Raw genomic sequence first — 23,787 nt, 5'->3', positions numbered from 1 at the left:
CTAAGGTACTTCCACATTGGCTTCACTTTTCAGATTTTCGGTTGCCCACTGGTTAACACCTACGCTTTTCCTACTATGACAAGTCGATATGTTTGCTGTGAAAAAGCCCCCCCGGATCGCCACCAAAATCAAATGGATTGTTCGTTGTGCCACACCACACCCCTCCAAAAAATTTCATTCAGATCCATCACGGACTTTTGGAATAATACTCCAAACGGACAAACCAACCAACAAACCAACGCCGGAGAAAACATAACCTCCTTCCTAGGCCTTTGGCCTTGGCGGGGGTAATAAAGACTATTGCCAATGACAGAAGTGTTAGACTCTTTAAGATTCTTTATCAGTTTCATACAAGGGGCTTTTTGTATGAACAGTGGGGAGCAGAGGCTGAAGCCTCAGCTGTTGTAAGGCCAGTTGTTTATCTGTGTGTGCATGTGTTCCAGCTGTGCTGTGGTAATTGTACCTATAAAGCAGATTAGTGCTGTGTTGCTAATGAAGTTTGTTTCACGATAGCAAAGAGTGTTGACATCAATGCTATTGGGTTACATCTGTCAGCGTTACGTGTGGTGTCATTTCATTGTGTGACACAAGTCAGCTCTAGCCAAATGTATTTTTAGATAGGCAAAAAAAGGGAAAACCTGCCTCCTTAACTTCTGTAGTTTCTCTTTCTCTAATTAAAAGCACATTTGATAGAGAGAATATTGTGCTAGGTGGATGAAAACACCTTAGTACCATGTACAGTGCTTATTGCTCGCTGCTCTTTGGATTGGGAAAGATTATTGACCATTGGGTTCAAAATGCAGTGGACAACCTGAACAATGCACATCTGTCACACTAAAAATAAGCCTGTTTGTACCTACTTGCACATCATGCTCCTGAGACTCATCGTAAAATGTTAAAGGACCATTCTCAATGGCTTAGGCCTGGAGGTGTCACTGTTAAAGCCATTAAGTAAACCACAACTAGTCCACTTCAGTACCATTCAGCTGGTGTACAGTCCCAAATGGATGAATCAAAACCAGTCAAGCTCCTGACGAGCCAACTATCCTAAAACCTGTGATGCTAATGGCCAGATTGTTCTGGCATTGTTGGTCTTTTAAAAAAAAAAAAAAAAAACTCAATCAATTTGCCACAAATCAATCCGGGAAGTGGGGTTCAAACACATTTTGTATTCTTATTGGTCACCTGTGAGTTCTACATTATCAACAAACCACAGACCATTATCATCAACAAGCAGGAAGTGTGTATGTGGTTGAAATTACATCACCACGACCCACTCGTGACCTGCACTCAGGTTGGGTTCAAAAGGTCACTGGATAACAGCAGGGGGTTGTTAGGGAGATGGGGCCACAGAGGACGTTGATGGGCCATAATGGATGTCGTACAGTAGTAAGTTTGTACTTTATGTCAGCTCACTATGTAGATAGGACATTTCAGACTTAACTGGAAATATAGAAATACTTTTCTTTGCAAAATCTTACTACACTATTTTTGTCATAGTTGTTCTTCCACTCTAATCACATGTCAACTTGTCTGAGGTAACTGGAAAAGCCCAGGTGGAGCTAATAACAGAAATGATGGCTCTTCTTCGATGCTTGGTATTTCCTCAGCAGATCTCAACATGGCAGTAACAGAATATTAATTCATATTTGATCAGCGCTGCGTAGTCTGACCTTTTGATCGGAGTTCGCGAGTTATCGACAGCCGGCTCGGCAGCTGGACGGCAGACTTGAGATCAGCTCTGATTGGTTGTTTTCCTCCGGTCTGAGACATCTTGCAGATGCCATTAGGAGCACTGGAGGACATAGAGGCACATTATTTATTTTTTTCAGATCACCTGTCTCATGCATTACTGTCAGGATATAGTGACCGTTTTATAAAAATAACTTTTTTAAATCATATTTCCTCCAATTCTACCCAATGCTGCTTTAATGGTATTAATTACACCTGTGCTTTTCCTGCATCATCACATGTCATTGTGAAAAAGGTTTACAGCACCTAAACTAATTAAGTGTAGTAATACACTTAATGGTCATGCTATGCATTACTGCGGGTTGCAGTAATTTTCTCAAGGCCAAAAGCCATAGATCAGCGAAGCGGCATAGTAGTACCCCCTCCTTTATTATTGCTTAATGATACATAGATTATGAATGCGTTATTGTTTTAGCCATGCTAATGGTGTGGCTCTAGGGATGGCAATGTTGTTCTGTCTTGCAAATTCATGTGTATATACCAAATTTCTGGGACTCTTTTAACAGTTAAACTTTCCCGATCAATTTAGAGAAATATTATCATTACATTTTGACAAACTGTTAAAAAATATGACTGATTACATTATCAGTTATTACACATTCTTCCTTTAGGGTTTATTAAAAATGCTGCTGTTGAAAAGGTCCAGGTGTCTGCATTAGATATAAGTTGAGTACATTCATGGTAAATGTAATCATAAGTCAAGATTGTGGAAGTCAATGAAACTGCAGCTGCATTTCAGCCAACGCAGAATCATCCACACTTGTTTCCTAGACTTTTGTCACGATCCTTGTCAAAGTGTTTTGACTGCATCTAAAGAAGTCACCACACTCTTTAAGGTAAAGTAGTTTCCATTTCAACCTTTGACTCACAGCCCTCTCCCTGAGTGACAACAGTCTAGGTGACAATGTGAACTTCTAACATTTTGTTTGTGATTTATTGCAAAGCGATTCACTCATAAGTGCGCTTGCCTGTTCTCGTCCATATGGGCATTGTGCTTCTTTCATTGTGTAAAATCTATAGTATGTTTTCCCGTCTTATCTTGTTTCTCTCCTTAGCGATGAGATACAGTTAGCGCGTGCACGGACACATGTATATATTCACACCTTTCCTTTCTTATCATCACACACACCTCCACCCCCCCTATTATCCCTCCCCTCCTCCTCCCCCCCCTACATGTGCTACATGGCGGGGTGTGTGTGGGGTTATGAAAACAGTTAGGCTTAATAATTGATGTTCTGCATTTCAATCAATTTTACCACAGTGTTAGGCTAATTAAGGTTAGCTCCATCCTCCCAGGGGCTGTTCGTTCGGGTGTGTGTGTGTGTGTGTGTGTGTGTGAAAGAAAGAGTGTATGAGAGACAGAGAGAGAGGGTAGGTGTGTGTTTTCCTGTTCCTGGGGGCTCCACGCTCCATTTTATATCTGAGAATACATGGGAATTCTCTATTTCAGGAACAAGAGATGAAAGATTGTGTGTGTGTGTCTCTTTCTCTCCCATTCTCCCTCTTTCTCTCTCTCTCTCTCTCTCTCTCTCTCTGTTCCTCCCCTCCCTCTCTCCCCAGGCAGGATCCTAAATGCAATTAACACAGCCGCTTTACTGCCTGCTAATTATTAACACACACTCACATGCACACACCCACCACACACACACACATACAGTACACACACACACACACACACACACACACACAGAACGGAAATGATTATTTTATGCTGGACTAATTTAAAGTTCATTGACGATTGTTTTAATTAATTAAATAAGAAAAGTACACACTTTAAAAAACGTCAGGCTGCCAGGCGGGCACTGCAGGCGTTTGCATATGAAGGTAATAATTATCCTCTGTGTGTGTGTGTGTGTGTGTGTGTGTGTGTGTGTGTGTGTGTGTGTGTGTGAGCTCACCTACAACATCGTTTTTTGTGTGTGTGTGTGTGTCTGTGTGCATAGTTTGCCCAGCCATACAACCTTAAGGTGTGAGTCTGTGTGTGTTAATGAGTCTTTAAACCCTCTCTGCCAGTATTTAACATTAACAGGAATAACTAAAGAGTCCAATTAAGAAGCAGGGACTGCTTTATGTGCAGCAAATTTGTTTCTATGATTAAATATTCACGGGTGGGCCATGCTTACCAGAGGAGGCTGGACCTCTCCGACCGTAGATCAGTTTAATTTGTTTCTGTATCTGTGATAAATCTGGTAAATACCAAGTACAAATAGTTGCATGCACTTTGTGTTTACTAGTGCTGGGTCAACCTCCACTAATACAGACCGCTTCTACACTTGGGCTGCTTTACGTTATATTCATCACGGTTTTCAAATGTTGAGTCTTGAGTGACAGATGTCAACTCTTATGTTGTACAGTCTGATAATTGCTTTCCTTTTAGATAATTCATGAGCCTATGTTTTATTGATTATTTCAGTTTTGTTGATTCAGTATATATTTAGTACAATCACATTTTCATATTCTATTTTTCTGTTATTTCCATCTTTCTATTTTACACCTTTTGATAGAGCCACACTTTGTCTTCTAGACGAGTATCAGATAATGTTGTTCAGCACTGCTCTGATAGGCCTTTCTTTTTTTTTTTTTTTTTTACAGATATTATGACACACAAATCACATGGAAAAGAACAGGTGTAAATAATAAAATAGATGATGGCTCAATGACATTTAGCTGCTTCAGTTTCAGGATCCTGATACCGTGCATGCTGGTTCACTGTCACACAGTCGTGGCGTACTGGGGCACGTGAATAGAAAGCGGTCATGGTTAATGTTATTAGTAACACCTCTGCTATGACAAGTCGAAATATGTGCTGCGAGGCTGTAGCAGGAAAAGCACAGGTGTTATTGGTAACATTCAAAACAACTGCATTCGATTTAGGTGAGCTAGTTCAAGGGTCCTGGGCTGTATTCAAAACTGCCTAGTACATACTACTACTAGTATACTGCGTTCGTCAGTAGCAGGCAGTATGAAACTGTTAAATTGATTTATTTATTTTACCGTATGGTAGGCCATGCTTAGCCTTTTAAACGACCTTTTAAAGCACTATTGCAATATTATTGAAAAATACAACTTATTGAGCTTTGAATTTTTTTTGTTTATGACCAATATTTGTTTACTTTTTAAGATACTTCATGATGGTTTAGCTCTCCCACCCTTTCGATTTGCCATCACTTTTCGTAAAACTGCCAATATTCAAAATCTACACATTTGATTTCTCACCTCAACAATTCTCAGAGGTAAATTTAGTGATTGAATAACATATGAAAAACCTACTTAATATCATAACCACCTGTGTGATAAGTGAATTTGTGTATACTGTATATGTTGCTTATTCTGCCCTGTGGTGTTTACAATGCCTGATATTATGTGAGTAATGTATAAAATGTCACAACATTATATTTATTGGGAGCTTTCAGTAAAATACGCAGATCTTAACCACTGGAAGTTGGAGGGTTATAATGTTGGAGCCCATAATGCCCTCAAGGTGTTGATTTAGGTTTGGCAACCAAGTCAACTGTAGTGTCATTTTAGGGGCCTAAAATGTAAGGTCAGGCAACAAGTTTGATTTGTATTAAGCTATTTGGGTTAACTCTATTCTGCAAATAAAAAGCTTGGGAATGCTTTGATGATAAGTTTATCTATCTCCATTAAGTGTTCAAGGCTGATATTATTGCATTTGAGAACACTTTTCATGCAACTTTTTCACAACACTAACATTGTAATGATTCTCAAAAAGGATAAGTACACATACTTTGTTGTTTTAGCATGTGCTAACTATATAAACTATAAATTATTGTTCACTATATGTGCACTTTAAATAGAAGACAACATTCCCCCACCAAATCATTTTGTATCAGCTTAATTTCCCATTGACTGTTATTAATTTACGTACTGTGCCTATGACACCGTCTGCTTCCAAAGTAAGACTTCCTTTTTGATTCTCTTCCTTTTCCCAGACCCCGTTTGGTTGAACACCATTCTGGACAACAGTGTTACTTACTACAATGCAAGTGAAGTAGACCTGGAGAAACACTGAACAAAGAGACCTACACAGAGGTAAGAAGACAGAGATGACCGATGATTGGATGTGTGCCGTGAAGAATTGATCTAGTGCTTGTTCTTGTCTTTGAAGAGTGCACGTAATCCATGTGTGGCCTCAAGTAACCAGACACCAGGTGTGTTTGTTTAATAATGTCAAAGGAAAAGAAAAAAAAAAGGAGAACCAAACAAAAGAGACAGAAAGACTATAATATAACTAAAAGATGAAAGAGAGCGAATGAACAGTGAAAGACCTCATATGAACATGTGTGTGCTTGCATGTGGTGGACTCAGGTGTTAAAGTACACTCCCATTCCACTCAGAGAGAAACAGAGCCACCGTCCTCCCACCTCCTGACCTCCCCTCTTATGCCCATCTCATTTCATGCTCCTCCGTTAACTCCTCTTGTCTTTTTTTTTTAATCCCCTTTCAGCTCTTACCTCCCCATGTTTCCTTTTTGCAGTCCACCTCTTCTATTCTATATATTCACAAAGTAGATAAGATTAATTCTGCAGTAATTCAGTAGTTTAGCTAAATTTACACACAAGTTTGGTCCTTTTTAATCGCTATGACATGGAATTTATGGGACAAAAACCCATTCTATTGACACGTTTTTTCTTATTCTTATAGATGACATCATGTCCACTGTAGCAAAGGAGTTTGGCGGCAGAAAAAAAATGTCAACACCTAGTGTGACTCACACCTGAATGTCACAAGTTCACAGTTCTTCTCTGGGGACTGAGGGGCATTCTGGGAAATGTAGGAAATCACTAAACACTATACCAGTCTGTTCATGTTTCTCTTTCCACGGCCTTAATTCTGCTGTTGTTAATCAATCTTATTCAAGTAAATAAATGAAGACAGGCAACACTACAGCTCTGACAAATGTAGCTCTATCAGTTCAGTGGTGTAAAAATAAAAAAAATACACTTCAGACGTTGCTGCTGAAGTCACAGACATATCACCGTCCTTAAGATAAAACAAGCCATGGAAGGTGATGGGTGACATTACTGTCGAATGTTCAAAATGTACCTACAAAATGTTAGATTGTACCCAGCCCACTGATGAACAAATGACATATGGTAAAGTTAAAACTAACAGTAATCACTTACAGACATTCATACATATTTTTAATAGGGCTGTCAATCGATTCAAATATTTAATCGGGAATAATCGCTGTTCAGAATGTATACCTTAAAGGGAGAGTTTTCAAGTATTTAATACTCTTATCAATATGGGAGTGGGCAAATATACTTGCTTTATGCAAACATATGTGTATATTTATGACTGAAAATCAATCAACAACACAAAACAATGACAAATATTGTCCAGAAACCCTCACAGGTACTGCATTTAGCATACAAAATATGCTCAAATCATAACATGGCAAACTGCAGCCCAACAGGCAACAACAGCTGTCAGTGTGCTGACTTGACTATGACTTGCCCAAAACTGCATGTGATTATCATAAAGTGGGCATGTCCGTAAAGGGGAGACTCGTGTGCAGCAAAATTGCAGGCACCACCCTGAATGACTTGACTCCTTTGTTCGAAAGCAGGACCTTGAAGAACGCTCAGTCAGTCCTAGCTGATTAGCCATCCCCTGTCCATTGAGTTCAGGTTGCTCCCGTCAGGCCGCAGATACAGTTTGCCTAAATGTAGGACCAATAGGCTCAGAAATTCTTTTGTTCCGACTGCTATTGGTTTCCTTAACAACGCCCTGTAAAGTTGTATGTCGTAAGCCTTTTGTATTTATTGCCTTTAATAGGCTATTTATTGAGTTTATTGTTTTTTGTTTGATGACTGTGTGGTACTGTTGACCGTACAACAAATTGCCCTATAGGGGATAATAAAGTTGTCCTTGACCTTGACCTCGTATGTACCCATAGAACCCATTTCCATTCACATATTTTCCCAAAATAGTCATACCAGTTTTTCCTCGCCAAAATATAGCTTACGTTTGGAGAGTTATTTAGCCTCCTTTGCAACAAGCTAGGATGGTTGGTACCATTGGATTCCTTAGGTTTTAGTTTCATATGAAACCAGTATCTTCACTCTAGCTTTAAATTTGCTGCAATCTAAAAACCGCAAGTTGCATTGATGCGTTAAAGAAATTAGAGGTGTTAAAACAAATCTGCATTAACGCATATTTATCGTGTTAACTTTGACAGCCTTAAGTTTTTATAGACTTTGTTTTGTCTATATTGTTTTTTTTTACATCAGGAAATGTATTTTCCAGCACCTGATTTACATTTTTTCTAACATTCAAAATTTGATCACAATTTGCATGAGCATACAAAGCAACATTCTGTCTTCCTTGTACTCTTTCTATTTCTATTTCTTGTTTCTCCCTCCATCAATTTTTACCATTCCCCTCTCATTCCCTCTCCATTTCACCTTGCCCTTTATGGAAACAACTATATTTCCTATTAATTCACCTCTTATTTCCTCATTTTGGCTGTCACTAAACACAGAGGCGCTGCGGCAGGGCAGCAGGAAGACACAAGGTCTGGGGGTGGGGAGGTGTGTGAGGGGTAAGACCTCAGGCCTGAGGGCACAGAGCCATATTGTGGGGTTATGTTCTATGTATGTGTGTGTGTGTCCATCTTGTTCCTCTATTCTCCTCTAGCCTGACCACCTTTTGTGGATGTGCATGTGTGTTCAACTGAATGCATGAATATGTGAAAGAGAGTCGCATATGGGGGTGTATTTGTGCACATGTTTGTGCGTATTTGTGTGAATGAATGAAAGTGTGTGGCTGTGTGTTGTATTGTGTGTGTGTGTGAATGGAGGCCCCTGGCCAGGCCATACGTTATTGATGCTCCCGCCTCGGGGTATGTCGGGGGAAATGGATGTGTGCGTGTGTGTGGGAGTGCGCTCGTGTATGTTTGTGTGTGTGTACAGGGGGTCACGTTGTGTCGTCAAACGGCGGCTGGTGAAAGATGGCCAGCGCTGATATGATCAGTCATCTGTTGATCAAGATGTACTGCTGCCGCCTCGTCGCAGTTTCTCTCTTTGAAATTCACTGTTAACTCGTTCTCTTTCACTTCTCTCTCTCTTTTTCTCTCTTTCTCACTCTGTCTCTTTCTGTCTTTGTCTCCCTCCCCGTGTCTCTTTTTATTGTTCTTTGAATTTCACTCTTGCTTTCTTTTTTCTCTCCATCTTTTAATATTCAATGGACCTTGCTGAGTACATTCGAAAAAATTTTCAAAGCTGTAATAAAGTAAGAAATAATGTTTAAATAAGGAAATAATGAATAATAATTATGAAACACTATACAAAAATGGAAGATACTCCTAATAATAGTATGAGAAAAAGAGGGAGAAAAATACAGTGAAAAATACGAAAAGAAAAATATAAATCTAACATTGTTTTTGTCTTTTTTTCTCTCTCTCACGCTCTCTCTCCACACCTCTGCTGTTTGTCTTTCATGGAGTTTCTCCTTTTCTTATATCTATTCTTTTTCTCTTAGGTTTACCTTCTTTATATCCTTTCTTTCTAATATCTCAACAGCTCAGTATTTCTTCTATGCATATTGCTTTCTCTCCATCTCACTCTCACTGCATTTCCCTGTTTTTTTTTCATCCCTCTGTCACTCTCTGTAACACAGTCGGGGTATTGTCTCTCTCGTGTGTCTGACGTGACTTTGTGGTTTGACAGTATTGATGTCCACGTGTGTTGTGTGTCTTTATACTCTGAATTTTTTTCCCCTCTTACGTCGCTCAATATTGTTCTCCTCTGTCGTCTCTCTCCTCTCTTGCCTCTGTCTCTTTCACCCCAGTCTTTCTCTTCCTTTCATTAAAGTGTCATATTACATGCACACACACACACACACACACACACAGACAGGAAACGGTAACAATCACACTTACATACGCAGATGTTCAAATGCACATACACATCGCCAAACATTGAGTCACAGACACATACTGTACAAGACACACACACACACACACACACACACACACACACACACACACACTGCGGTAAGTAGGTAATGTGCTTTAGAAACAGTGGTTAACTGTAAAACACCAGTCTAAAGTGCTCTGCTCTGCGGTGAATAGCTAATGGGCTGCAGAGAGTTTGTTTTTTTAACCTTAAGGCGCTGTTGTTTTCTGTGGTTAAAAGATAAGGGGTTTCACTGTGTGGTTAAGAGCTGTGTGTGTGTGCATGTGTTTGTCACTTGCAAAGATATAGTGCCAGCAGTAATTTCAATTGAAATCCAGAAATTAAAAATGTACATGCTGTTGTACATACAAGTTGTAAATAAAAAAAAATAAGTTATGTAAATTAAATTTGTAAGTAAATAAGTAAATTTGTAAGATATTATGTGAAATTTAATACTGTGGGTTCATTGTTATGGAATTGAGCTTTTCACTAAAATTCAGATTTAACAAATAAGGACAGATGCAAAATCACTTGAGTCTCTTTCTGGTGTTTTGCAGTTTCAAAGAATTTAAGTTAAGCAGTCGGGCTGGGGTGATACACCTATCTCCCGATTCGATACTATCACGATGCTTGGGTGCCGATTCGATGTGTTGTCATTTTGAAGTATTGCGATTCAATATAACAATTTATTGTCATTTTGTTAACTTTTTTAACACTAGACCATGCAAAAAAATTGAATCATGCACTTGTAGGGAATGTTACTTTGGAAAATATCTAAATTGACTTTCAGCATGCATGTAGTCATTGTCAGGCATTATTTATAAAAACATTTCCAGCAACCAAAAATCAAAGAATAAAGACATTTCCCTCAGAAATTAGTGGTATTTTCTATTTAATTTATAAGGGACATGTCATGCTTTATACTTCTGCTGAATATAATCCATTCAATATTATTTCCATATATGTATTTTGTATATACAGTTCCCTTTGTTAACACCTTTTTGAAAACCGGACGTAGTCACACTTGTATACTTGCGCTAACTTTGTCAAGTCCGTCGCTAGCTCTCCCGTCAACGCCGTTCTCTTTATGCATCCATGGTCAGCTCCATCGGGGCTGTTTGAATGCATTTAACATAAATGTCAGTATATGGGTGCTCTACAGTTGTAGCGTCGGCTGATTTGACCACAGAGATGCGAGTGACAGCTGGCTGGACCGCATGTTTCTGCAATATGATAACGTTTCCTGTCTATGACAGAGTTAGCAAGCAGCTTTTCCTGGCAATGTGTGAACCACAAAGTGTTTCCATACTTTACTGTATGTGTAGTGTTTACCACTTTTAATATGTGAGGGTGCAGGTCGTATCCAAGGGGACACTCCGCCGTTTTTCTACTTTCTTGTTTTCTTCCTTCTACCTCCGTATAGACACAAATTAAGCAAATATATTGATTCTGGCATTAAAAAATTGATTTCAAAGTCTTTTTTTAAGTCTTTTATACAAGATGGAATGTTAAATTTTTTTCCAAAGCACACTAGCCGTCACAAAAAAGGTTTGCATTACCAACTCACAAAATGTTGACAAAGTTCATTGCGAGTCTGGTTTGTGCAGTCCTTCTCACTTGTCGCCATAGTATTATCTATAAGCATAGTTTGGTGCTTTGGCTCTTCCAGGGTGCCCCCACTTGTATGAGCCATGAAAAAAAAAAAAGTACAGTGTGTTTTAAAGTGTCTTGTCTCCTCTATATGTCTCCTCTATATTGATACTGTCAGCGCTTTGGATTGAATCTGCACCCATTTGCTTTTCCAAATTGAATTTGTGCCTCGGAGAGCTCAATCTCAAGTGATACAACTCAATACAATTACAGTTAAAAGACTAATATTGTTAAATTTTAATGCATTGCATTCAGTTTTAATATTTCCTTTAAATAAAAAAATAGAATTCTGATATTCTGTAAGTATTATTGTGCTTGTGTAACTGTGTTGGTATACAGTATATTGAATGTATGGATATACTGTAGATACATGCTGTTATCTATCAATGTGAATGCTCAATTCTGCATATTTACACTTTACATTACTGTGTGTGTGTACACAGAGTATATATGCTGGCACATCTATGCGTATGTCTTCTTAAATCACTCACCATTGCGTCGGGTGTTGTTTTCTGTGGGAAACAGATAATGTCTTTACAATGTGTGGTTAGAGTCGAGACCAGTACAGTTCATTGTGCACTGACCCCAGCTGATACATAATGTAACAGCAATGACCGCACTGATGTATTAGTGGACTAAATGACTGTATTAATGGTGCTCAATGCAGGGAGGAAGGGAGGCACTAAGAGGCCTGAAAAGTGCTTTAAATGGAGGTGTGGAGCAGTGATTGGCTACGATGGAGCGAGTGTGTGTGTATGTCTGAGAGAGTATTTGAATGTCTGTACTTGTAAGGACCAGACGACTAGAAAGATCAGGCATCCATCACAAGTGAGGACACTTCAATGATTTCCAAGTCCTCGTTTAAGTAAAGTATAGAAACGTCATATCAAATTGCAGTATTCTGCATCTGCCAGAGGCAAAATGCCTGATTTGACATCACTAATTATTGTATCATATTGGTTAATATGATACGGTTGTGGTTGCGTGCATGCCGTTTGACATTTTTTTAAAAGCATCATCCATTACTTAGCATGGTGTCGGAGTCGCATAACAGAGAGAAAAGTGAATGGTATAACACTGATGGAGTGGCGAAAGTAGTTCAAGTAAAGTTCAAGTAAAAGCTACAGCCGAGCGGGTTTGATTTTCTAAGTGATAATGATGCTCTTGTAAAAATATTTTTACACCGCGGGGAAGGTGGCTTGCAGCTCCGGCCGTGAGCTTTACAGCACCCATCTCCCCGTACCTCACTGCTTTCTGGGGCCCTGTACGATGTCGGCAAACTCACCCAAAACGTCTTGAAACATGGACCCTGTCTTGTTTAGGCTATAACACGCTTCGTGGCGGTGACTTTTTTTTGCCTTGTCATCACTATTCACATCTATACAACCAATGTGTTTATGATTTAAATTGTTTAATAGAGCCCAACATTGTCTACAAGAGCACAAACTTCTTCATAGATCTAGCCTCTTAATTTTGCTGTCAAAGTGAAACCAGATTGATGCATTTAACTTTGAAAATGTACAACATTTTCATGACCAAAAACGGGTACCTTGTTGTCATCTGGTGAACATCCCTGTATTTTTTTTTATATTGCAATATACATATATCGCAGAAAGAAAAAAATGTCTTGTCAGGTTTTTTTTCCCAATATCATACAGCCCTATTTTATACCTGTTTATGTTATTATACTAGTTACTCAAAAAACTCTTGTACAACTTACAAAACTCTTCCATGCTGCATGGTTATGTTTGTTGCATTAATCTTATTTTAGGTGCATGTTGCATAGGGAGCAGGTTGGAGAATGTACGGGCATGTGTATTGTGTGTGTGCTTGCATATGGGTGTGTGTGTGTGTGTGTCTGTGTCTGTTATCCTGACATGTCTGTCTGCTTAATGTCATTGTATTTGTCCCCTAGACGAGTAACATTATCTACAACTCTACCCCCTTTTCCCTCCCTTCCTTCCTTTCTTCCTTCCTTGCTTCCTTTCCCTCCCTCCCTCCCTCCCTCCCTTCCTCCCTTTCCCCATCCCCAATTTTCTAACATTCATCCATCCTTCATCCCCTTCTCTCTTGAGCCCTCCCTTCCTCCCTTAGTTCTTCGGTGTCTGGCCCGAGTTGTAAACAACTGTCATATCTGGCCTTCTTAAATAGCCTTCACAGTTGCGCCAGCGAGCACACACACACACACACACACACACACACGCACACAAGCATATCTCATCAATGTTTCAGAGGGAGGGCTGAATATCAGCTAGCTATACCCCATACCTAGTCCTCACTTATTTACATCCGGCTGCCCCCGCGCCACTGAAACCTCAACAGCAACATCAATGATTCATCAGCCAATGTTTTAGCAAAATGCATGCCTCGTCTGTCGATACCGAGGAGGGGAAGAGGAGGAGGAGGGAAATGATTGGAGGAAGGAAAGAAGGTGAGGAGACAGAGGAAAGAGGGTGGGGGAAAAAAAAGAAACAGAAGATGGGAGTTGTAAGGATGCGACAAGCGAGGAGAGGGATAGATAGATAGATAACAGAAAGAGGAGATTAAAAAAGCAGGAGAGGAAGTAAGGAGGAGAGAGATGGGTAGAAGAGAGAGATGAGGAGAGAAGAAAGTTAGATGAGAAGAAGTAGGGAGGAGGACATGAAGGATCAGGGAGAAAAGGGGGAATAGGGGAAGCGTGAAAGGGGGATGAGGAGAGGAATGATGGAGAGGGGAAGAATCGAGCAAGTCAGAAAAGAGAAAAAGGGTCAAAACGACTTTAAACAAGAGAGAACACTGAAAAGATGGTAGTGAGAGAAAATTTGAGAAAAGGGTGATTTAGAGGGAAAAAGCACAAATAGAATATAGGAAAAGAGAGATGGAGAGGAAAGGGAAGGTAAGGGAGATAAGTGTAAGAAGTGAGAAAAGAGAGAACCAGGACAGAGGATGAAGGGAAAGACGGGATGGAAGGGCTAGACGGAGAAAATCTGGACAAATGGACAAAGGGAAGGGAAGAAGACTAGAGGAACAACAGGAATGAGGAAGAAAAGTGGACGGAGAGGAGATTGATAGGACAATGAGTAGGAGAAGAGAGTAGGGAGAAGAGGAGCAAATAGGAGATACTGATGCATCCTTCTCCTCTTCCTCCCACCTCCTCTTCTTTTCCCCTGCTATTTTATTCATTTCAGTGTCCAACACTTGATCCCTCTTTTACGGATGAAACATGGTCTTTTTTATCTTATTCTTGTCAGAAATCAATGACATTCTGCAGACACACACAGACACGGGAGTCCGATATGTCTTTTACTCTTTAGATTTCAGTAGAACATGACCCCACTTTCCTCCTGGGGCTTTAAAGGAGTTCACGGACATTCACACATTGATTTAAAAAAATGTACCTGCATTTTGAGATTGCGGTATGTGTGGTTTTGCGGTGCACAGTTACATAAGACACAAGACGGAAAGCATCTGAAGCCAGTATATCTCTAGTCCACTTCCTCTTTTTATTTTAGATCCTTTATTCAAAAACAAGTGGTATTAGTTACCCATAAAGAGACTGATAAATGCACCAATAAGAGAGATGCAAACTTTTTTTTTTTTTAGAGCCATAACAGTTTGTCTTATGTGTGTGATCTCATTTATGTTGTTATCAATGATGCACACATCACTAAACTGCAACTGATGAATTTTAACATAGTCAATTTGCTATTCATTTTAGAAGACACGTGTGATTTCATATGTAGTGATAGCAAGACATGTTCTTCATTTGAAAATGTTATTTTGTTTAAAAGAGTATCTTTCTTAAAAGACTAATTTAGGTTAAATAACCTTAATGTATCATTAAATGAGTTTCTATGGAGTCATACTGGGAGGATATAATCATATTATGGGTTTGTTTTAGAAAACACTTGTCATAATTAGTTTTTGATTACAATTTGCTTGGAATCACTAACACAATGCGTTGTGGAAGTTTTTGTTTCACACACGTGAAGAGTTTTTATTTTGTTCTGATTATAATACATTTGAGTGAAACGCAACTCATTGCTTTGAATATTAATTTTTTTTGTGACTAGGCATACTTTTTCTGCGTTGTTACTGATCTATTAAAAATGAGATTTTTTTTTAACCACATGACCCAGCTGTACTTTGAATGGCCATAATAATAAGATAATTATTTTCTTTTATTTAGAAATGTTTAAATATTTTCTGGTAATGCACAAACATACCATTTAGTAGAGCTGCAATGATTGATCGATAGGTTGTCAACTATTAAATGAATCACCAACTATTTGATAATCGATTAATTTGAGTAATTTTTTAGGGAAAAAAAATCTAAGTTCTCCGATTCCAGCTTCTTAAATGTGAATATTTTCTGGTTTCTTTACTCCTCTATGACAGTAAACTGAATATCTTTGAGTTGTGGACAAAGCAAGACATTTAAGGACTTCATCTTGGGCTTTGGGAAACACTGATCTACATTTTTTTCACCATTTTCTGACATTTAACAGACCAAAAAACTAATTGATTAATCGAGAACATAATCAAGGGGTTAATCAACAATAAAAATAATCCTTAGTTGCGTTCGTTATGTATGTGTGTGACTGGTGTGCAAGTGAGTGGCCGGGTCATCAGAAGCAAAAAGGAAAGAAAGACAAACAGAGGGGAGAGAGAGAGACGGGCAGAAACAGAGGAGGACAGAGGGGTAGTTGGCCTTGACTTTGAGGAAGAGTTGTTACAGGGTAACAAGGACGAGACACGGCTGCTGTGTTTCTCTCTCTCTGTCTCTCTCTCTTTTTCTGTCATTTGGCGCCCAGGGTGAAATTATGATAATAAGAGAAAGGAAAAGCTATTACTGTGGCTGCTCTCTCATTATGTAAATGATATTAAACAGGCCCTCTGTGTGTGCTATGTGTGTCTTTCTGGTGTGTATACACAAGCCTGCATGGGCAGCTGAGCAGCCAGGTGCATGTGCATGCCTACGTGTTTCTGTGCCTCTGTGTGTGTGTGTGTGTGTGTGCATGTGCGTGTTTTGTTTGGTTGTTTGTGCATGTGTGGGCATGTTTTAAAAATGTCTTTCTCCAAATGTGTCTGTGTTTGTGTGTGCGGGGGGGTGCGTTTCCTGGGGCTATGGGTGCTAATCTCCACACAGTGATTACAAGGTGTCAAACTCCCCCACATTGATTATGACATGTTAATTACACGCCATGTTTCCACCTGCTCTGATGACACAACACACACATTAAAAGGTGTACTGTACGTATGTGGGAGTTTGTGTGTGTGTGTGTGTGTGTGTGTGCGCGCGCGTACCGTTTGCACACGTGCATGAGATTATTGCGCATTTTTTTACAGAGAAACTGTGCACATGGATGAGTGTGGGTTGTCTCAATTCTGTGACGGTGTGTTGGTGTGAGCGTTTTTAAATGTTTAGACAAAAGCTGCAGACGACCAGAACTCACTCAGATGTCTGAGATGTTGTAGTAATTGCGGCGGATAGTTGGGGTGAACTGCACCAATGTAACTGTGTGTTTACCTGCAGGCTACTGACGTCTTTGACACATTAGCCATGACACACAGATGCACCACAGGAAACTGCATTTCATGTTATTATATTTTTTAAGAGATAATTATTCTATTCAAATCCATTTCTTCACATTTTTTTCTGCACATTGCAGTTGGAGGTTTCCAGACTGGTTTGCATTCTCCAAGTCATACGTACATGTACATTATGAGGCAAAAAAAATTAAAGCTTTGTTAACTGCCTCTGAAAATGTTATTTACTCCCCACAAACATACTAATTGTGTTGCTTTTTATTGAGTATTGGGCCTAAAACAGTAGCTTGTCCCGGTTTTGACGCTACAGACCATGGATTCATTCAAATAAAGTGGTTTATCTCCTTGGCAGTTTAGATATGCTCTCGTTATTTTTTGCACGTGTTGTTTCTCTTCTGCAACTGAGCGTTTTCATACTGACTCAATCATCTGACACCTGCATAAAGTAATCCACCCGCCCTATATATCACGCTGGGACATATTTAAAGGGGACATACAGATCATGCTCATTTTCAGGTTCATACTTGTATTTTGGATTTTTAGTAGACCATATTTACATGCTTTAAAGCTGCAGTGGGTAGAAATGGAGCATATATGATTAAAAAAAGTTATTTTTATATATATCCTCACAGTATTGCATGAGACAGGTAATCTGGAAAAAAAAAAATCATGTGCCCTCTGTATCCTCCGGTGCTCCTAATGGTATCTGCAAGATTTCACAGACCGGAGGAAAACAACCAATCAGAGCTGATCTGGAGTCTGCCGTCCAGCTGCCTTCTCTGAACAGCTTTCAATCACTCGTGAACTCCGATTAAACGGTCAAACTCGGCAGCGCTGATCAAATATGAATCAATATTCTGTAACTGCAATGCCTATATGGTGCACTTTTTACAAAGGTATAGTTCTCAAGCCGTGGGCGGTATATTCTAATGAGCCTGCATGTGACATAGGAAGGGGAGCCAAATCTGAATGCTTGTTGAATCATGATTTCTGATCAAGGCAGCCCACAAAAACTGACTGGATTGTCTTATTTCACAGTGTGGTAGGCAGTCCAGATACCCACATGTAATGTGTACAAACACTGAAAAAGTGAGTTTTTTTTTTCATGATATGTCCCCTTTAAAACCATGAAAGATTGATTGTTAAGCACTGTAACGGCAGTAGACTAAATTATTTTGTTTAAATGTTGAAACTTTCTAGTGTAAAAGAAAAAAAAAAGTGTAACTCTACAATGGCAGCCCTTTTGCCCGTCAGGTATTCAACTGTTAAATTGTTATTAAGCAAACAGGAATTGTAAAAACTAATACAGTAACATAAAAAAAAACATAGGTAATCATGTGCAAACAGCTCTTGAAATTGTTTATTTTATATTTGACAACCACTATCACATCATCGAGCCAGTAATAAAATGCAGAATTGCGATGATAATCAATAGTCATTGTTTCACCTGATTTCACACGCAGTAAATTGCCTTTAAGCAAATCACACAGGGAGCTATTCTGAGAAACTAATTACAATATTCTTTATGTGATTATGAAATTTTCTGACAAATATTGACAATCTGCTGAGCCTCTACGGTTTCTATGTCTCTTTCTGTCCTCTCTCTCTCTCTCTCTCGCTCTGTCTGTCTGTCTTTTTATATTTGTACTTGATTGCATATGCACTTTAATATGTTGCTGCTTTTATGTATGGATGTGTGTGTGTGCGCGCGCGCTTGGTGGTTTGTCCTACTCTATTCCATTGCTTGTTTATATGCTTCATACCACAGGTCCTCGAGGGTTTATAAATATTGATCGTTACAAAGGATGGATAGATGCTTGATAGCCTGTCCAGGCCCTGGGAATACACAAACACACACACACACACAAACACTCCTAAATCCCTTTTTCTGAGTAGCCACAGCCCAATACAATATCTCTCTAATGTGTTACTTTGATTCAGAAAACAAAAGAAGTGTTTTTAAATGAAAATGTGTCTTTTTGTATTGCTTTATGTTAGCGTTCCTATAGTATCTCAACTCTGCAACATTTTACATGCGTATGCAGAGTTCAGGACCTTGCGCAAAGGCTCTTGTAGAACTCAAGCCTGTGATTTGCATTTTACACGACAGTAGTGATGTGCGGGTCAGGGTGTTTTATTACCCGCCCCCACCCGACCCGTTAAGAGAGCCAATCCGCACCGCCCGACCCACAAAGAAATATGCTTTAATCAACCGCCTGACCCAACCGGACCGCAAACCGCCAACTAACATTATAGTAGCACAATAGGACTGAGGTCAGAGACAAGGACAGAGATGAGCGGGCTTGAGCACTGTGTTGGTATTTAACATAAAAATGTTTCTTTAAGTTATTAATAACTTACTCGTAATGCTTCTTTGTGGCTTTTTGACCCGCCCGCCCAAACCTGTGATATCTTCTATTAAGCTCAACCGAACCCGCCCTCCCCGCGGGTTTTGGGTCGAGCCGCGCATCACTACAAGACAAGTTTGTATGTCGCCAACTTCAATTATGCATCATGGAAGACAAAGCATCGTCTTAGTCTTTTTTAGCTTTCCCACTGAGATCCAAAAGAAATGACCTCAGTTTAAGCTCTTTTCATTAATGATAGTAAAGCCTTAATAATGCTATACTTGTGTGAGGATGGCTGTATGAGTATATGATGCCCCGGTTCAAGTTTTTATTTGTGTACGCCAGCACTTAAATATATAGTATTTTGTGAATCAGAGAGTGTTCCTTTCAACATTATGTTCATGTTCAAATAGGTCAGCGCTACTTTTACAAAAATGAGTGAGCCCAAAATACAACCGATTGATGTCCATAAAATTGATAACAGTGATCCCAAACCTCTAAATCGTGAATTCCTAATAATATAAAGGTCCCCGAAACACTCAACAGAGCATTGTGTGAAATCTTGTAGATGCATTATAAATCCATTAATACACAGGCTGCTCTGCACTTTTTTTCTAAACCTGCATTTCAAAGACTGGCAAGTCTGAGAAAGTGCAGTGGGAACACTTGAAGACTGGAGAAGACCCTCTAGTTTAGAGTAAATCTGAAGATGAAAGCTTTGAACTAAGGGTTTTTATTTCATCAAGAAACATCCACAAAGTTGAAGAAGGTTGCACAAAATCATTGATTAAGAGATTCCTTTCAAAAGGCCAGCCAGTAGGCAACACAAGTCCTTTAGTGTCCATAATGCTTTCACTTTTACTTGCTTTCTATAATCTACATTTTTTCCACGTCACTCGGCAGAAAACATCCAGTATGTTTTTATATAATTTCAGAAACTCTTCAATTCCCAATTTTTAACATGACAGAGGGGTCCAAAGCACACGACAGAGACTTCTGTAGATGTTATTGTATACTCTCCGTCATTGTCGGGATGTATGTGAATGGTGCTGCACATGTTCAAAGCCAGGATGGCCCCTCAGAGCGCACAATAGGTTGAGATGATTGGATTTAGGCTTGGCTAAAAGTGCAGCAAGACCACTTGAGGAGGCCGAGTGTCTGAACAGGAATAATGAGACAGCGAGATCAGACGCTGTATTACCACGATCCCATCTGCACTGCCAGATACTTCTGAACACTCCATAAACCATCTTTCTTACATACTTTTTAAAAAAAAAAGGTGAATGAGAGAATGAAAGAGGGAATAATGAGATGAAAAGATGAGACAAGCTGTATTTCCTGGTACACAACTGGGTTACTGGACACTTGTAAACACTCCACAGTTCCCTAAATTATCCTGTGTCCACGTGACTGTGTGTTCTGAATCAAGGTGGAATATTTAGGGCCCCATGTGTGCACTGTTTGTGGCCTCCAGTGTACCAGTATACATATTGTGACTATAGGGCGACAAAGGCGATAATTTGTCAGGCGGATTATCTTCCAAATGACTAAAACTGACAAAAACAATCATCTAACATTCAATTAACATTCATCTCTTTTTGCATCACATCTTTTGCTGAGCCTTCTTCTTCGTCAATGTATGTGTTAAAAGCAGTTTGTTGCACTATCCTTTCAGTCTGATGCTGGATATCCTGGTTTTTGTTTGGCCCTTTAGTTCAAATTAAGAGAAATCTCACTGCTACAGCATACTATCTTTGAGACAATAGTATGATTCAGTCCCTTTCCAACATGACATCCCCTTCGTACACAAGGAAGATCCTTAAAGAAACAGTTCCCCCGAGGTGTTAAAGAACTTGACTGGCCTGCACAAAAGCCTTGATCTCAACTCCATCCAACATCTTTAGGATGAATTGGAACGCCGACGGTGAGCCAGACCTTATTACCCAGCATCAGAGTTGGTTGGACCTCACTAATTCTCTCGCGGCTGAATGGAAGCAAATCCCTGCAGCCAGGTTCTCAAAACTTGTGAAAATCCTCCAAAGAAGAGAATGTTATAGCAGCATATTAAGTCCCATGGTTTTGTGTGGTGCCCATGTGGTGTACATCTTTGTATGTACACATATGTAAGGCAGAGAGCCAGAGAAAAACAGTAGAGTGTGTGTGCATGTGTTTGTGTGTGTCTGTGTGTGTTTGCGCGCCCCAGCTCATCTCTCAGGTTGTGTGTTAATGTCTAATTCCCAGTGACAGATAACTGGTCGAAGCAGCACTGTGTCAGCTCTGTTTAGCCAGGACAGGCCTCCTGGAAATTAGACTTAACTCATAACCACAGACACCAATTGTCCTCCTACACACACACACACACACACCACGACACACACTCAGACACATCTATGTGGAGAGAATTCACCACATGAATGGATAATGAATCGACAACGGTACACAAACAAATGTTGACATGCACATACAGATGTGTACACATGCATATATTATACGGAAACACGCAGGGGCTCCCACTGCATTCCTAGACACACACATACACACGCTATTCCAGAAAACAACTTATTCAGTACCTGTCGCCTCTGCTTAATAAATAAGAATCTGGTTTTGTCTCTGGGTGTGTTTGTGTGTGGGAGGAGAAGTTTTAGGTGTGTGTTCATTTGTGTTTGAGAGAGAGAGAGAGAGAGAGATAGAGATGGGGGTGAGCGGAGGAGCGTAGCTGTCTAGATTAACCATGTAGTCGGTGTGGTCAGGCCCCTTAATGAAAACCAATAGAGATTCACTCTGCTTTAATGAACAACACACACACTTTACAGCCTCAATTTACACCTGCAATAAGGCCCTGTCACTCAGCCCGCATCTGTGTGTGTGTGCGTGTGTGTGTGACTGAGAGAGAGAGGAATAGAGTGGGCAGTTTTTTTTTTTCTCCTGTAATTTCTGTATTTCTTCTATTTTCTTTAGCTCTCTTTCGGTCTGTATCTTCCCTTCTGTCTGTTTCTCCCTTTCTCTCTCTCTTTCTCTATTTTCTTATTCCCACTTCTCTCCGTCAAAGGTAGTGAATGTTCACGGCTGTTTGTGTGTTTGCATGTGAACCTTGCAGAGTCAATCTGCTAGGTGACACCCCTGATCTGGCTTCTACAACCAGTAAGCAACTCTGGCAATCACAAGCCACCAAATTAATTACCACGTGTGTGTGTGCGTGTGTGCGTGTGTGTGTGTGTGTGTGTGTGCAGACACACTTACACACTTGAGTGTATCACATCAAGTAACTGTGGGACAACTGACTTGCTCTCTTTTTTTTGTTTCTTTGTCACGTCCTTCTTCTCCCACTCACTTCCTCTTTCTCTTTTTGATGTCTGTGTGTACACAGTGTATACACTGGATGACGGGATGGCCAATTTTCGCTTTTGTGACAAGCCAAATTGCCACTTTGTTCAACATTAATATAGAAATGACACTGACAAATAAACCAAATTACATCTATCGCCGGGCACCTGGCCTAATGTGTCTGTCTCTGTTTCTCGTATTTCCAGTTTTTAATTTATTAGTGCTCTTTTAACATTTGTAAATGTTGCCAGAGCGTGAAATAAAACGGATGACCTTAAAGGTGCTAAATTCAATATTCAGAGCATTAATATAGCAGCAAAAATCTATTTTCTATGTAAAGATATATAGGAGTAATGTCTACCTGAACAGCAAATGAAGTGTGTGTGTGTGTTGTAATCTGAGCTTCTCTGTACTTTGTTGACATAGCCGGGCCGGCCGTGCGTGCTTTTCGTGCATGTCTGTGCATGTGAGCGTGCCCCACTAGCTCGCTCAAGGCTGCTGTTCTGCACTGCTCAAATACAGCGGTTACAGGTGATAATGGCGTCCCAACCAACTGTGTAGCACCCACTGAAACTCTTCGGACTCCGCTCCAGCTCCGCTCTAACTAGCTTTGTTTGAGAGCGTGCCAAACTAGCCAGCTAGGGAGGTATTATGCAAATGTGTTACTTGGTGACATCACCACGTTACAGAAGAAAAGGCGGGACTTCAAGCAAGACGTTTCAGGCAGTTCAGGAGCAGTGTTTCTGTGGGGGAGAGTAACTCCTTTTGGTGTGGACTTTGGGCTTTGTAACGTTGCAGACCTTTTTACATGCACAAAAAATGTTTTATAGGACTGGGGAAAAGCACAAAAGCATAATAGGTCGTCTTTAATCATCAACAAAGATAATAGTATAACAAAATACTTTTCCATGTCTGATGCACCAACTTTATGACCCTGAGTGACTGGATTGAAGTAAAAAATAATCAGTAAAAGTATACTGCATCCTTTTGTCATTTTATTATAGCATGAAACATAAAGCCTCTTTACTAAAAAAATCAATTACTCAAACATTCTTCCCCTGATCTTATAGTTTTTTTATTATTGGAGTTAAAATCAGATTTAAACTCTGAGCTCTGGCCATAATGCAAAAGATCAAATTCTGAGATCATGTTAATAATCAAAAAATATATTTTCATAGCAGTATGTGTGTCTGTCTTTTGTAGATTTGTGTGTGTGCGTGTGTGTGTGAATGATACAGTCTGTGATTGAATGAGTTGACTGT

The 23,787-nt window shown here is 39.7% G+C and overlaps 1 protein-coding gene across 5 annotated transcripts in view; it reads left to right on the top strand.

The window, feature by feature from the left end:
- The first annotated feature begins 5,706 nt into the window (after positions 1-5,706).
- skor2 (SKI family transcriptional corepressor 2) overlaps positions 5,707-23,787 on the top strand; it is a 121,800-nt gene continuing 103,719 nt past the window's right edge. For all 5 annotated transcript variants that reach the window (XM_074616843.1, XM_074616842.1, XM_074616841.1 and 2 more), the window contains exon 1: positions 5,707-5,805. The gene's annotated coding sequence lies outside the window, so the exon portion shown is untranslated. The remainder of the gene's footprint in view (positions 5,806-23,787) is intronic.

This window comes from Sebastes fasciatus, chromosome 19 (genome assembly GCF_043250625.1).
Source record: "Sebastes fasciatus isolate fSebFas1 chromosome 19, fSebFas1.pri, whole genome shotgun sequence".
NCBI classification, from domain to species: Eukaryota; Metazoa; Chordata; class Actinopteri; order Perciformes; family Sebastidae; genus Sebastes; species Sebastes fasciatus.
The sequence above is the reverse complement of the archived record's forward strand: the minus strand, read 5'-3'. Positions and strand labels throughout refer to the sequence as shown.